General features: G+C 39.0%; 1 pseudogene; it reads right to left on the bottom strand.

Moving 5' to 3' along the window:
• Positions 1-1,019: 1,019 nt before the first annotated feature.
• Positions 1,020-1,561, bottom strand: LOC111919787 (basic leucine zipper 19-like; annotated as a pseudogene).
• Between the last annotated feature and the right edge of the window lie 14,980 nt (positions 1,562-16,541).

Raw genomic sequence — 16,541 nt, 5'->3', positions numbered from 1 at the left:
TAAAGACTCGGTATCTTTGTCTCCTGATCTTCTTGTGTTTGTGCCTTTATTTTCTTACTTCTATGTAAAGAGGAAATTTCTATCGGAAGTTGTACTTGCTCTGTGTCATATGAGCCCATTCTGGAAAGCCTGTTGTCAACTGCTAGTCTTATTTGTATGTCATGTAGGTTTGTTTAACCTTTTTACTAGATTTATCATAAGTTCATTTGTATTTTCTTTCCCTGGTTGTGGGTAATCTCCTGATATAAATGCTACCTCCAGGTTTTTTTTCTCTATGCTCGTTTATTAACGCATATGGGAGTAAATTCTCCTTTTAGTTGACATCATATTTTGCTGGTGATATCCCTCCGGAGTCCATTGTGGTGGACGATGTGGTTTCTGGCCAAAATGTTGACCAAATGACTATGACGCCCGAATTGTCCATTGCTCCTCTAGTATTTAACTCGAATGTTTTCTCTATCGATCAACTTCTGGACATATCTTGTCTCATGATTGGCTCTACAGAGTTTGGTTCTTCTGGCTCTATAAGAGTTGTGCCCTTAGGAAGTGCTCTTCTATCCAAAAGTGCAAGCGAGTCCTTTCACCTGATCAGTTTGACCAGTTTCTCCATGAAATTTCCCATGTGGGCTCTTGCTACATCTTTCCTTGATCTTTTGGTAATGTTGCCCCCAAATCGGTCAGTATGTAAATGATTTGGCGTGTGTTACATATTTACATATAGACAAAATTTCAAAAATGGTCCCTGTGGTTTTCGAAAATATCAAGTTTAGTCCCTAAGTTCAAAAAACCTCACGGATCGTCCCTGTGGTTTCAAAACTTTTAACAAATGGTCCTTCCGGCTAACTCTATTACCATTTAGCCGTTAAGTCAGGGACATTTTTGTCATTTCACTTCTCAGTGACCAATTATGAGGTTTTGTATTCCTTTTTTTAAAAATAAATAATAAATAAATAAAATTTAATATGCAAGGGGTCCCATCTCTCTCTCTCTCTCTTGAGGTTTTTGCCTCCATCTTGCCATTACCAATTCTGATTACCCACCGGATGGTGGCGTGTTTGAAAAGGAAAAGATTCGATTTCTCCATCGATTCTCCCTCTAATGTCCACAAGCAAACACTTTTGCCTCGCTACTTCTGCTTCTAATCCTACTTGACTCTGAACTCTTCTCATCAATTGTTGATTTAATGCTGTCAATCTAACTACTTTGTCTTCTAATGAAGCAACACGCAACACGCGCCTTCTTCTTTTCACGATACTTTCTCACAGCTTCCCGGTTTACTGTGGACGATTCTTACCTTTTTTGTCGGAGGATTCAGCGGTGTCTTCTGTATGGGTTTTGTCGTCATCGCTCGTAGCAGGTAGGATTTTGGTGTGGACATGGTAACATGTGTGTGTGTGTGTGTGTGTGATGAATCAGGTCCCGGAGGGTTACATGCGTGCTTATGAGTACACGCGTGTGTGTCGTTGAAGATTTCATCGAAGAAGCTGTTCATGGAACCACTGCTTGGGATATCACCCACAAATATCTCGTGGTTGCAGAAATCGAGTTCTCCATTATCCATTGCTTCCGATTTGTAACCTATAAACCCTAGAAACATAGATAGTGAAGATAAATCAACACGGAAACTAATTTTGATGCAAATTGAGCTCTAAAGAGAAGTAGCCACAAAAATGGTAACTAATCAGGTAATCATCTAGAGATTATCTCTAGATATGCTAAGAATTTCAACATAATTCAACTGTAATCGTCTAATTGATCAATACACAGTAATTGACCAATTCGATTGAAGAAATTTACCGATAAAGAAACCCTGGAACTGAGTGAACTTAATTGAGTAATTAAGCAATTCGATTTAGACTCACTCGTCATCGTCAATGGAGGTGGAAATCTTCGTGAAAGCACCATCTTGGACTCCACCTAATCTCTCCGAATCCTTTTGACTAATAAAGTCGATGATGGGAAGGCAAAAATGGGGTCATCCCCGCTCGTGTTGCTGCCAATTTCGCTACCTAAACTCCCAGTTCAAAGATCGAGGCTTCTCTGCAGAGATTTTTGGTCATGAAGATCAGATTTTCTGGTTTTTGTGAGGAAGTTTCATCGATAGGCTTGTGGGAAAAGGAAGATTCGAGGAAAGTAGAAGGTCAGAAGATGGTTTTTTGGTTGAGAGAGAGAGAGAGAGAGAAAGAGAGAGAGATGGCGTGGGACCCCTTGCATATTAAGTTTTATTTATTTTTTCTTTTTTTGTTAAAAGTAATAGAAAACTTCATAAATGGTCCCTGTGTATTGAAATGACGAAAATGCCCCTCATTTAACGGTAAAAAGCTAACGGAGTTAGACGGAAGGACCATTTGTTAAAAGTTTTGAAACCACAGGGACCATCTGTGAGGTTTTTTGAACTTAGGGACTAAACTTGATATTTTCGAAAACCATAGAGACCATTTTTGAAGTTTAGTCTTACATATATGATATGGGTTTTAAACGATTATTTCGTTCTGCTGATGTCGTTTTTCCAACTTTTTAGGTGCGTCCTCTCCTTTATTGTTTGAGGAAGAGTTAGATGACGCAAGTCGGTTTATAGATCATTCTGAAAAACTTATATCCACCATACTCAGGCGAGATCTAAAGTTTTTCGACGGGTTGCTAAACTTGTGAGACCATGTTCTAGTTGCGGAGGTGAATTTACGTGTTGTCAAAGTTATGAAGCTTTTAAGTGAGTAAATGCTAGTGAAAGACAGAGAGATGTATGTCAACCTGTCGATACACCTCTGGGATGTTGTGGCCAAGGTAGCTTCACTAGAAAATCAGGGAACGCTTATCCAGGTGAAGTATGAAGCTCTTCTCTAGGAGAACAACATATTGTGTGCTCAACTTCTTAACAGGTCCTGATAGTGTGGGTTATGTGATTCGGTTATGCTTTGTGTTTGTAGCCAAGCATGAACTTAGTGTTTTGGTTGTGTGCCTATGTGACAAACCGTTATTTCAAACCTATGTAATAGTGTAGGTCAATTTGTACTTATTTGTAAATTAATAAAGAGAAATTTTGGCATACTATGTATATTTACATAATTGACCCTCAAAAATAAATTATTAAATAATCTCAATTGGGCTGAACCAAGTGATAGAGATTGTAACAAGGTTTCCATAAATATAAAGAACACTAAAATCCGAGTTATAACGAAGAAGTTATGACCAATCGAAAATCCGCGACAAAACCGGCAAAACACTGTTTAGTGTAAAAACTAAATTTTTAATAAAAGGCTTTATAGCCTTAACAATCTAGATGAAAGTTATAGTTTATGTTAAATCAAGAACTTTCATAAAAAAAACGCCAAAATCTGACTTCATATGAGGAAGTTATGATTTTTCTAAGTTTCAGTATAGCAGTGTACAACTAAAAACTCGAAATAAAGATCGAGTGGTTTTTAGCCAACACAACCTAAACTAGAATTGAAGGTCTCGTCATTAGTAGTACAATGGTAAAAAGACAGACAAAAACGGACGTCGTATGAACAAGTTATGAATTTATAACGGATTCACGTCCCGGTCTGTTTAAAATAATAATATTAAAAATAAAGTCAAAATTAGCCGACGAAGTCTAAATGAAAGTCGTAGAGTATAATTTTACCTACGCGTGCGTATAAAGAACGTCAAAAACGGAGTTCGTATGCAAAAGTTATGAATTTTACAAGTTTTGGCAAAAAAAAATATAACAAAAACCGGGAATATTCGCATGAACAGTAACTGCCACGTCACCCTCGCATGCGAGCCTCCACATGGCATCTTCTGATTGGACCGTAGCCTCGCGTGTCACCTCCTGATTCGACCAAGTCTGAGGTCCACTTAGAACCGGACAGCCTCGCATGAGGCACACCAGAGACACCCCTTGCACGCCCCTCGCACGCTCCTCGGACACCCCCTTCGCACGTGTCGTCTTTCCATTGGACCGAGGGTTGGTCCAATCCGAGCCAGCCAGCAGCGAGCCTCCGGTCCGAAGAACTGCCCTCGCCTTGCCATCTGTCAAACGCGTGTTACCCTCGCATAGCTTCGGGTCCAAGCCTTCGGGCTATATATAGCATGCGAGGGCTTCCGAATAATATCACTTTTTTACCCTAAATTTCACCCCTGTCACATTTTCCACTCCCTTAAGCTCATATATAACCCCTAAAGCCCCGGTATCAAGACTCGAGCTCGAAGTAAGCCGTGAAGCCCCGAAATTCTCAAGAATTCATCATCTCTCCTGTCAAAACTCTGCCCGATTTGAGCCGATTTCTAGACAAATAAACCCCTTTTTCGTGAAACGAAACTCTGTCCGAATTACCACCTATCAAGTGAGTACATACCCCCGTATTTTCATAATTTCTATGGTTTTAAGGGGGGAAATACAAGTATAACACAACAACTTTGTGTTATAAAGAAATGATTTCAAATCACGATAAAATGATTTTAAAGCATCAAAAATACTTCAAATATTGAACTCTTTTATAAACTTATATTTTTCCCAAATATACATATTTGTATATATAATTTAATATAAATAATATTTAAAAGGCTTAAGACTAATAATTCATTCTAGGTCCTTTTCCTTGTTTGGATGTGGACTTATAGTACCGGTTATTTGTCCGAAGGTTGTTCAAATTTTACTTATATATAAAATTGTATATGTATATAAAAATAAAAGTTATTTCATCAATTTAATTACCCTTTGTAACATGTTGAGCAAAGGATTACATGCAAAAATAGTTATTTACCAATTCATAAAGTACATATAAATTATAATAGGTATAATTTATGATACATAGAGCAATAATTCATATGAATACACTGTTTTACATGCAACTAGGGTTTTAATTCAAAACAAATCAAGGGTTTACACTTATCAAATACATGTTCGGGATACTAAGTCAAGGACATACTGTCAATCATTTATTTCAGAATGATTAGGTTTTCATAACTAATATACATGTAACGTTTATATGCTTTTTATGAGACATTCAATTCTGGTTGTTTAATTCATTTTAGACAACCAAGGTAAAGCCCTGACATTATAACCAGAATCTCCAGTCCGGGGATCGAAACAAGTTGTGTGTAGATCTATATCGGGATTGACAACCCCGCACTCAGGCTGCTAGCTACAGTCAGGCATACATGCGAATGAGTGGCAATTGTTATCAACAGTTTAAGCGATCATCAGGCGTTTGTTTCAGGCGTTCATGTCTTAGTATGGTTATAATAACTCATTAAAAAGATATTAACAACACGTTAGTGTATAAACAACTAAACGTAAGTATATCTTCAAAGTACCAGTTTACAAAATGCAAAGTACAATGGTATACTATAGTTTTCAATAACAGCTGGTGAAGCCAGGCACACTCTCAAATACAAGTTTTACAAATACATTGGTTTACAAATAGGACGGTTTTATGGGAATAAAACTACTTTTCACATAACACAGAATATATGGGATTTTCTAGAATTTTTTTCATATTCAAAATACAAAGACACCCATTCAAACATAAAGACTTATGTACTCACTCAACTTATTGTTGATACTCTCTTTTCAAATTACTTGTATTATCAGGGAAATAATAACAGGTACTCCCCGAGCTTTTTGAGAAGATGGAGCCATTAGGAGTCTTATCTTCTTCTTTTGTATAACTATTTTGGTTTCAATATACAATGATTGAACACATGTAAATATTATACTTTTAAATACAATGGTTGTTTGTGCTTTGATTACTATGATACATGTGTTGTGATACTACAAATGAAGTCCTCCACCCCCAGACGTTTCCGCCGTCTGGTTTGGGGGTGTGACAGATTGGTATCGGAGCATTGTTTATAGTGAACTCAGTATATCAATCCATAAAAGATATACAAACTATAAATACATTGGGGCTGAGAGCTCTGACTACAAGTATACTTTTAAGAATTCTAAGTATTTTTACAAGAAGTATACTAACCCTCATACCTACAAGTACATAGTCATAAGAACTTAAAAGTATTTGGATGTTGAACATTACAGTTAAACCCGACCAGTTATGTAATCATATCTAGAATTAATATAGCCTTATCAACTATATTGATTTCAGACATCACTAACATGTGTTTGGGAGTGATAGTAGTGTTGTGACATGTCTAAAACTTACCAACTACTGAAGAAACTCTATGAACAAGAACATAAAATACTATAAGAATATTATAAACATCGATATGCTTTAGTTTTCTTTTCAGGCATTTCTCATAACCTTATTCTCGTACAGACACAATGGCAGGACATCATCTACCAGGGGACCCTTATTTTCCAAATCATGGCAATCAAGGATGGACAGTGGAAGATTCGGAGGAAGATCCGGAGGAGGATTCATAAGAAGACTCAGATGAAGAACCATTTGAGGACAGCGAATCAAGCGATACAGATACAAAGCCACGAGTCTGCAACCCGAGGATACGTCCCCCGAGACAAGAGGAAGCAATACCCATACCCGAGTAGGGCCAATACATAAACCATTGGAGTCGACAAGACGGACAACGCCCTCCCTACAGAATGGCACGGGGTTTTTATAACGTCTCAGAAGGAGGAACAACCGACAGAGCTCTTCCAGTTATAGTGAACCGAATTGCCCGACAATTCGATCAATCAAGGATGTCAATCAATCGTATCCTAGAGTTGAATGCGGCTGCACAGGCTAACGCTGCCGATATCTTTCGTCTTGACGAGATGCAAGATGATACCCAACACCATACTGAAGCCCTTCAAAGGCAACTTAATGCTGCCAAATCAGAGATCAGAGGACTGAGCGAGCATCAAGCTGCCCAAGAAAGGCGCTGTAAATTGCAAGACGAAGCGGAACCCAGTAACCGTCGACGTAGCAACCGCCGCAAGTAGTTTTACACTACTTTCTAGTTTAATATACTGAATGTATACACTACTTTCAGGATATGTATAAATCAAGTATCAATAAAATAATAAGCACTTTACTTCAACAAGAGTTATTACAATTTACATAAACATTCCATTCCAAAGTTTTGGGATTTTGGATATGTTCCAGTGTTATTTTTCATACTTTTCAAATACGACCGCGGAAATTTTTATTTTCGGTAGGCCGGTTTGATGTCAATACCTTTGCAATATTGTGGTTTATTAAAGACTTACTTTAGGGTTAAGTATCCAAATTACATATACTTAATATACCAATACAATCGACATGTACTTTCATACTCTTTGAAAAATAACCACTTCATTTTAATCTATCTAGTTGCAAGTTGTACTTACAATGGACATCCATTTTCAATTCCTTACAAGATTCTTATTGAATTAAGTGTTTAAGTTCAGGGATATCAAATTCATATTCATTCTTGATATCTCACTATCTTTTTATCTATTGACTTTTATAGAAAAATATGCCTCCTCGTAGGAATCCAAGACGAAACAATGAAACGGAAGCACTGACACTACCTCCACCACCACCACCCTCAATTCGATGCTGCCATGTTCCAAGCGGCAGTCACGGCAGGTATAACGGCTGCCTTATCTCATATCAATACTCCTGGTGCTAGTGGGTCAGGAGCTGGTCCACGTTCTTCTAACCTTGTCGAGGGTCATGAACATTCGAGAGAGTGCATATTTAAGGACTTCTCGAATGCCAAACCCAGGACCTTTAATGGAACTGGAGGAGTGATGGTTTTAAGGCAATGAATTGAGAAGATAGAAGCAGTCTTTGAAATTTGCTCCTGTCCAGAGGGTAGCAAAGTTAAATTTGCTGCCTTTACTTTCTCAGATAGGGCCCTAACATGGTGGAATGGCCAAGTTAAGTCACTAACTTTGATAGTGGCTAATATTATAAGCTGGGAGAACCTAAAAACCATGTTGATGCGGGAATACTGCCCGCGATGGGAAATTCAGAAACTGGAACAAGAAATCTGGGGTCTTACCATGGCCGGTGTAGACTTATTACATGAATCGGTTCTGTGACTTGGCGATTCTGTGTCCGGAGATGATTTCTCCAGAGAGCAAAAAGATTGAAAGGTATATTTGGGGATTGTCGACCTAGATACAAGCAAGTGTCATTGCATCTAAACCTGTCACTTTTGACAGTGCCAAGGAAATGGAACAGTCACTTATTGACCACGGAAACTGTCAAAACTCTATGGTTACTGCCCCAGAACAACCTAAGGAGAACAACAACAACAGAAAGAAGAAGGGTTGGAACAAAAGGAAGGGAAAATCTCCTCTGGAACCTTTAAAGAAGCAAAAAATAGTGGCAGTCCATGCTACTACTGATCCTGCTACCATACCTACTAATACGCCTGCTGTTGCCCCTAACAACCCAGCACCAACTAAACCCTATGCCGGTAGCCTCCCTAAATGCAACAAGTGCAATTTTCACCACACCGGAAATTGGCCTAAAATGCAGTGCCGTAACTGCAACAGGAAAGGGCATACTACCCGATTCTGTAGAACACCACCTCAACCCCTTAACCAAGTACCTGACGATGGAGTAAGTCGAGCATGCTACCAATACGGTGATGTGGAGCATTTCAAGAAAGATTGTCCAAAAGTTGGATATGCCGGTGGGGTTGGGAGAATTCTAGCACTAGGTCACGAAGAAGCGGTGGCAGACCCTGCTGTGGTCATGGGTATGTTCCTTCTCAACAATACTTATGCATGCATTCTTTTTGATTGTGGTACCGAGAGGAGCTTCGTGAGCCATAACTTTAAACATCTACTAAATCAGAACTCCCAATAGGAGCTTCGTGAGCCATAACTTTAAACATCTACTAAATCATAACTGCAACAGGAAAGGGCATACTACCCGATTCTATAGAACACCACCTCAACCCCTTAACCAAGTACCTGACGATGGACTAAGTCGAGCATGCTACCAATGTGGTGATGTGGGGCATTTCAAGAAAGATTGTCCAAAATCTGGATATGCTGGTGGGGTTGGGAGAATTCTAGCACTAGGTCACTAAGAAGCGGTGGCAGACCCTGCTATGGTCACGGGTACGTTCCTTCTCAACAATACTTATGCATGCATTCTTTTTGATTGTGGTGCTGAGAGGAGCTTCGTGAGCCATAACTTTAAACATCTACTAAATCAGAACTCCCAACCACTAAATAAAACCTTCACAGTAAAAATGGCTAACGGGAAATCCGAATCCACCAATGATATATACATAGGATGTACCCTTACCTTAAATGACTTGTCTTTCCCAATAGACCTTATGTCGGTCTCTATCAAAAGTTTTGACATCATAATAGGTATGGATTAGTTGTGCCCCAACCATGCCGACATCCTATGTTATGAAAGAGCTATTCGTTTGAACTTACCAATTAACGAAACTCTTATTATCTATGGCGACAAACCCGGAACGAACCTTCAGATCATTTCATGCATCAAGGCACAGAAATACCTTCACAAGGAATATTGTACATTCCTAGCTCATGTGGTAGACAAAAATCAAGAAGTGAAAGACATCGCAAGCATTCCTGAGGTCTGCAACTTTCCCGATGTATTTCCCGATGATCTTCCAGGGGTGCCTCCCGAGCGACAAGTCGAATTCCGAATCGAATTAATCCCTGGAGCTACCCCTGTGGCCAAATCCCCCTATCGTCTTGCACCTTCTAAAATGCAGGAATTATCCAGCCAACTTAACGAACTCCTAAGCAAACGTTTCATAAGACCAAACTTCTCACCTTGGGGAGCACCGGTTTTGTTCGTAAAGAAGAAGGATGGATCATTCCGCATGTGTATAGACTACCACAAGCTGAATAAACTTACCATCAAGAATCGATACCCTCTACCTCGCATTGACGATATGTTCGACCAACTTCAAGGGGCAAACTACTTCTCGAAGATAGACTTAAGATCTAGGTATCACCAGTTACGAATTTTGGAGGAAGACGTTCCCAAAACCGCGTTCAGAACTCGTTATGGTCATTACGCGTTTATAGTGATGCCATTCGGATTGAAGAATGCACCTGCAGTGCTCATGGACCTAATGAACATAGTGTGTCGTCCGTTCTAGGACAAATTCGTTATAGTCTTCATTGACGATATCCTTATCTACTCAAAGAGCAAAGCGGAACATAGCCAACATCTTCGTCAAATGTTACAAACTCTAAGATCGGAGAAGCTCTATGCGAAGTTTTCAAAGTGTGAATTTTGGATCAGGAAGGTAGATTTCCTAGGTCACGTGGTCATTTCAGAAGGAATACAAGTCGACCCTTCCAAAATAAAGGCAATTGAAAACTGGTCAGCACCTAAAACACCTACAGAAATCTGTCAATTCTTAGGTCTTGCTGTTATCGCAGATTCATTCAAAGTTTCTCTCGAATAACTAAGCCTCTTACTACTCTGACCCAAAAGGGTGTAACTTTTAGCTGGGGAGAAAAGCAAGAAACAGCGTTTCAAATGCTGAAGCGAGCCTTCTGTAGTGCATCGATCCTGTCTCTCCCTGAAGGGACAGAGGATTTCATAGTGTGCTGTGATGCTTCTAATCAAGGACTTGGATGTGTTCTTATGCGAAGAGGAAAGGTTATATCCTATGCCTCAAGACAGATAAAGACACATGAAGTCAATTATACAACACATGACCTTGAACTAGGAGCAGTAGTGTTTACTCTGAAGATCTGGAGACATTACTTATATGGCACGAAATGCACAATATTCACGGACCATAAAAGTCTCCAACACATCTTCGATCAGAAAGAGCTGAATATGAGACAACGACGATGGGTGGAGCTACTGAACGATTACGAGTGTGAAATTCTTTATCACCTTGGTAAAGCAAACGTAGTAGCTGACGCCCTTAGTAGAAAAGAATACTCGGGACGCCGGGTAAAGTCGTTGACCATGACAATCCATTTGCATCTGTCCACGCAGATCAAGGAAGCTCAACTTGAAGCCTTGAAACCCGAAAACGTAGCAGGAGAAACTATGAGAGGAATGGATAAGAACTTCGAAGTCAGGGATGATGGAGTCTATTATTTCATGAACCGGATTTGGACACCAAAGTTCGGTGGTTACAGAGATGTGGTTATGAATGAAGCACACAAAACCCGATACTCCATCCACCCAGGTTCAGACAAGATGTATCTGGATCTTAAGAAGCTATATTAGTGGCCTAACATGAAGGTCGAAATCGCTACCTTTGTGAGCAAGTGCCTTACTTGCGCCAAAATTAAGGTAGAGTACCAGAAACCTTCAGGCTTATTACAACAACCTGAAATCCCTGAATGGAAGTGGGAGCGAATTACAATGGATTTCATAACCAAGTTACCCAAGACATCAAGTGGTTATGATACTATTTGGGTAATCGTCGATAGATTAACCAAATCCGCACTCTTCTTACCAATCAAAGAGACTGACAAGATGGAAAAGCTAACCAGAACATACCTCAAGGAGATTGTTAGACTACATGGTGTACCAATATCTATTATTTCAGACCAAGATAGTAGATTCACCTCTCGTTTTTGGCAATCTTTACAAAACTCTCTGAGAACTAGGCTAGACATGAGTACAACCTACCATCCGCAAACCGATGGAAAAAATGAGAGGACGATTCAAACGTTAGAAGATATGTTACGAGCTTGCGTGATAGACTTTGGAAACGCATGGGATATTCATTTACCCCTTGTTGAGTTCTCTTATAACAACAGTTATCACACTAGCATAAAAGTTTCTCCATTCGAAGCCCTCTATGGCCGCAAGTGCAGATCCCCTCTGTGTTGGGCTGAAGTGGGTGACAAACAGCTAGCTAGAGGTCAAACTCTTGACAGTGCTCTCACTGGTCCAGAAATTATTCGAGAAACTACCGAAAAGATCGTACAAATTTGGGAACGACTTAAAGCTTGCAGAGATAGACAGAAAAGCTACGCAGACAAAAGGAGAAAACCCTTGGAATTCCAGGTTGGCGACCGAGTTTTGCTAAAGGTCTCACCTAGGAAAGGCATGATACGCTTTGGAAAGCATGACAAACTGAATCCAATGTATATAGGACCATTCGAGATTCTTGCCCGAATCGGCCCTGTAGCTTACAAACTTCTATTACCCCAAGAACTAAGTAACATTCATCCTACCTTTCACGTTTCGAACTTGAAAAAGTGTCTTTCCGACGAGACTCTTGTGATACCACTCGAGGAAATCGAGTTAAATGAGAGCCTCAATTTTGTGGAAGAACCCGTAGAGATACTAGACATGGAAGTTAAGAAAACCAAACAAAGTCGCATTCCGATAGTGAAGGTTTGTTGGAATGCAAGGCGGGGACCTGAATTCACTTGGGAGCGGTAGGCTCAAATGCAACAAAAATACCCACATCTTTTTCCCTAGTCTATCTGTAAAGTAAATTTCGGGACGAAATTCTCTCTAAAGGGGGGATAATGTAACAAACAGTTATTTCAAACCCATGTAATAGTGTAGGTCAATTTGTACTTATTTGTAAATTAATAAAGAGAAATTTTGGCATACTATGTATATTTACATAACTGACCCTCAAAAATAAATTATTAAATAATCTCAATTGGGTTGAACCAAGTGATAGAGATTGTAACAAGGTTTCCAAAAATATAAAGAACATTAAAATCCGAGTTACAACGAAGAAGTTATGACCAATTGAAAATCCGCGACAAAACCGGCAAAACACTGTTCAGTTTAAAAACTAAATTTTTAATAAAAGGCTTTATAGCCTTAACAATCTAAATGAAAGTTATAGTTTATGTTAAACCGAGAACTTTCATAAAAAGAACGCCAAAATCTGACTTCGTATGAGGAAGTTATCATTTTTCTAAGTTTCAGTATAGCAGTGTACAGCTAAAAACTCGAAATAAAGATCGAGTGGTTTTTAGTCGACATAACCTAAACGAGAATTGAATTTCTCGTCATTAGTAGTACAACGGTAAAAAGACAGACAAAAACGGACGTCGTATGAAGAAGTTATGAATTTATAACCGATTCACGTCCCGGTCTATTTAAAATAATAATATTAATAATAAAGTCAAAATTAGCCGACAAAGTCTAAATGAAAGTCGTAGAGTATAATTTTACCTACGCGTACATATAAAGAACTTCAAAAACGGAGTTTGTATGCGAAAGTTATGAATTTTACAAGTTTTGGCAAAAAAAATAAAGAAAAACAACAAAAACAGGGAATATTCGCATGAACAGTAACTGTCATGTCACCCTCGCATGCGAGCCTCCACGTGGCATCTTCTGATTGGACCGCAGCCTCGCGTGTCACCTCCTGATTCGACCAAGTCCAAGGTCCACTTAGAACCGGACAACCTCGCATGAGACACACCGGAGACACCCCTCGCACGCTCCTCGGACACCCCCTTCGCACGTGTCGTCTTTCCATTGGACCGAGGGTTGGTCCAATCCGAGCCAGCCAGCAGCGAGCCTCCAGCTCGAAGAACCGCCCTCGCCTCGCCATCTGCCAAACGCGTGTCACCCTCGCATAGCTTCGGGTCCGAGCCTTTGGGCTATATATAGCATGCGAGGGCTTCCGAATAATTTCACTTTTTTACCCTAAATTTCACCCTCTTTCACATTTTCCACTCCCTTAAGCTCATATACAACCCCTAAAGCCCCGGTATCAAGACTCGAGCCCGAAGTAAGCCGTGAAGCCCCGAAATTCTCGAGAATTCTTCCTCTCTCCTGTCAAAACTCTGCCCGATTTGAGCCGGTATCTCGATAAATAAACTCATTTTCATGAAACGAAACTCTGTCCGAATTACCACCTATCAAGTGAGTTCATACCCCCGTATTTTCATAATTTCTATTGTTTTAAGGGGGGAAATACAAGTATAACACAACAACTGTGTGTTATAAATAAATGATTTCATATCACGATAAAATGATTTTAAAGCATCAAAAATACTTCAAACATTGAACTCTTTTATAAACTTATATTTTTTCCCAAATATACATATTTGTATATATAATTTAATATAAATAAGATTTAAAAGGCTTAGGACTAATAATTCATTCTAGGTCCTTTTCCATGTTTGGATGTGGACTTATAGTACCGGTTATTTGTCCGAAAGTTGTTCAAATTTTACTTATATATAAAATTGTATTTGTATATAAAAATAAAAGTTATTTCATCAATTTAATTACCCTTTGTAACGTGTTGAGCAAAGGATTACATGCAAAAATAGTTATTTACCAATTCATAAAGTACATATAAATTATAATAGGTATAATTTATGATACATAGATTAATAATTCATATGAATACACTGTTTTACATGCAACAAGGGTTTTAATTCAAAACAAATCAAGGGTTTACACTTATCAAATACATGTTCGGGATACTAAGTCAAGAACATACTGTCAATCATTTATTTCAGAATGATTAGGTTTTTTTGACATCCCCAAAATCTCGGCCAGAAAAAACCGATTTTCATTTATGCTTTTTAAAATAATTTCAGAGTAAATCCTTTTGATTTGAAAGAGTTGCGGAATTTGTTCCCAAAAACAAAACATGATAAAACAATGTTTACCAAAGCATTTCATAAAAGAAATGTATTTTCATTATATAATCAAAACTCGGGGTGTCATGTTCCGATACAGACCAATAAGCATAAACGATAACATTACAAGTCATTCAACAAATATATACATATACAGACTTGTAAACAAAACAACTTGATGGCTCATCCATCTCATGCCCTCGCGCCACTTCCTGTAATACAAATAAAACTGAGTGGGTCAGGCTTGGGAGCCTGGTGAGCATATAGGGTTTTCAACCCACAATAAATAATCATATTTAATTTTCACCAACCAACAATAACCCAATTACCCATTCCCGTTATTCTCACTTTATGTCCCTAAAACAACTAACATAAGGGACCTAGTCTAAGAATATTTCATCGGGGCGACAACACATGCTTCAGGGGTTCCTCAGCAATATAAGTCAAATAAGGCAACCATGAGGGGGATGGAGTACAGCGAATGAACACCTAATTTCATTAACACCTACAGGTGGCGGACCTGCTAATGTTTCCACAAGACTATCTAGAAAAGTCTGTGGTCGTCATCTAAACTCCGCTAGATGACTAAATCAAACAACAACGAGGCCTCTCATCTGTTTATTACACACCAACAATCTACCCATGTTCTACCCAACATATTAGTAGATAAAATATACATTTTTATACATAGTTAAAAAAAACCTGTATAGCATGCTTTAATCAATACATATTCCACATAACAGATGAGGCACACACACACATAACACGTATTTCATAGAGAATAAATCATATCTATGAGATAGAAGAAAGTGAATACACATTCACACATATAAACAACAATATACTTAATACACTCAAACCATACTTCTATTATTATCGTGTTTATGAAAGGTAGTATACACTCACTTGATCAGAAGATGATCGGACAGCACTACGACTTGCAGAAGTAGTAATCCTCAGCAGATCTGGAAGATCTCTACAAAAATCGAACTTCTTGCGGGCAGAGCTTTGGCTCGGGAACCGTACTTCTCGGGATCTTCGGGATCTCGGGACTTGCTTCGGGGCTCGAGAATAATATCGGGGCTTCAGGGTATTTCTGGCACGCAAATCGATGCAAAACGGGAGAGCGAAGAGAGAAAATAGCAAAAGAACTCGGCTGCCCTTGCATCCTATTTATAGGAGGCTGGAGCCTCGGAGTACGCGGGGCGTACAGGTCCGAAATCGTCACTGCGTTCGTCATCCGAAGAACTCGAGTGCGAGGTGCGTCATGCTTTGCTGTACGCGGGGCGTACACGAGTGCGCGGGGCGTACCTCGGATCAGATCGGTGACTCCTTCGGATATACATCCGAATTAAAGATTAAATTTAAATACAAAATATTTAATAAACTTCGGAAATTCATATCTTCTTCATACGAACTCCGTTTTCGAGGTTCTTTATATCCACGCGAAGGTGAGACTACGCTCTACAACTTTCGTTTAGACTCCGTCGGCTAATGTTAACTTTATTTTTATTATTTATTTTTAATAGGCCGGGACCAAAAAACTTCGTTATAAATTCATAACTTCTTCGTTTGACGTCCGTTCTCGCCTAACTTTTCATCGCTTCGATACCAACAACGAGACCTTCGATCCTCATTTAGATTGCTTCGGCTAAAAACCTCTCGATCTCAAATCGAGTATTTCGGGCTGCACATCGCTAAGCTGAAACTTCTATAAATCATAACTTCCTCATACGAAGTCAGATTTGGGCGTTCTATATATATCCGGAAACCTCGTTTCAACTACTACAACATTATCCAAAGATATCTAGTTTATTTTACACTTTAATTTTGACGCTTATTTTTATTCTTAATTAATCAAACCACATAATTAAGCAATTAAGCACAAAACACATAATACTCAAATAATACAAATCTTATTATTTCCAAACGGGTTACAAAGGTTAACCTAGACTATTACATTGCTAAAAATGGAAAGCCCAGAAACACAGGCGTTACAATTCTCTCCACCTTAGAATGATTCCGTCCCCGGAATCACACATCAACAAACAAATGCGGATAGCGACTC

The sequence above is a fragment of the Lactuca sativa genome, chromosome 4, assembly GCF_002870075.4.
Source record: "Lactuca sativa cultivar Salinas chromosome 4, Lsat_Salinas_v11, whole genome shotgun sequence".
Taxonomy (NCBI): domain Eukaryota; kingdom Viridiplantae; phylum Streptophyta; class Magnoliopsida; order Asterales; family Asteraceae; genus Lactuca; species Lactuca sativa.
Note: the sequence above shows the minus strand (reverse complement) of the source record. Positions and strands in the feature narration are given on the sequence as shown.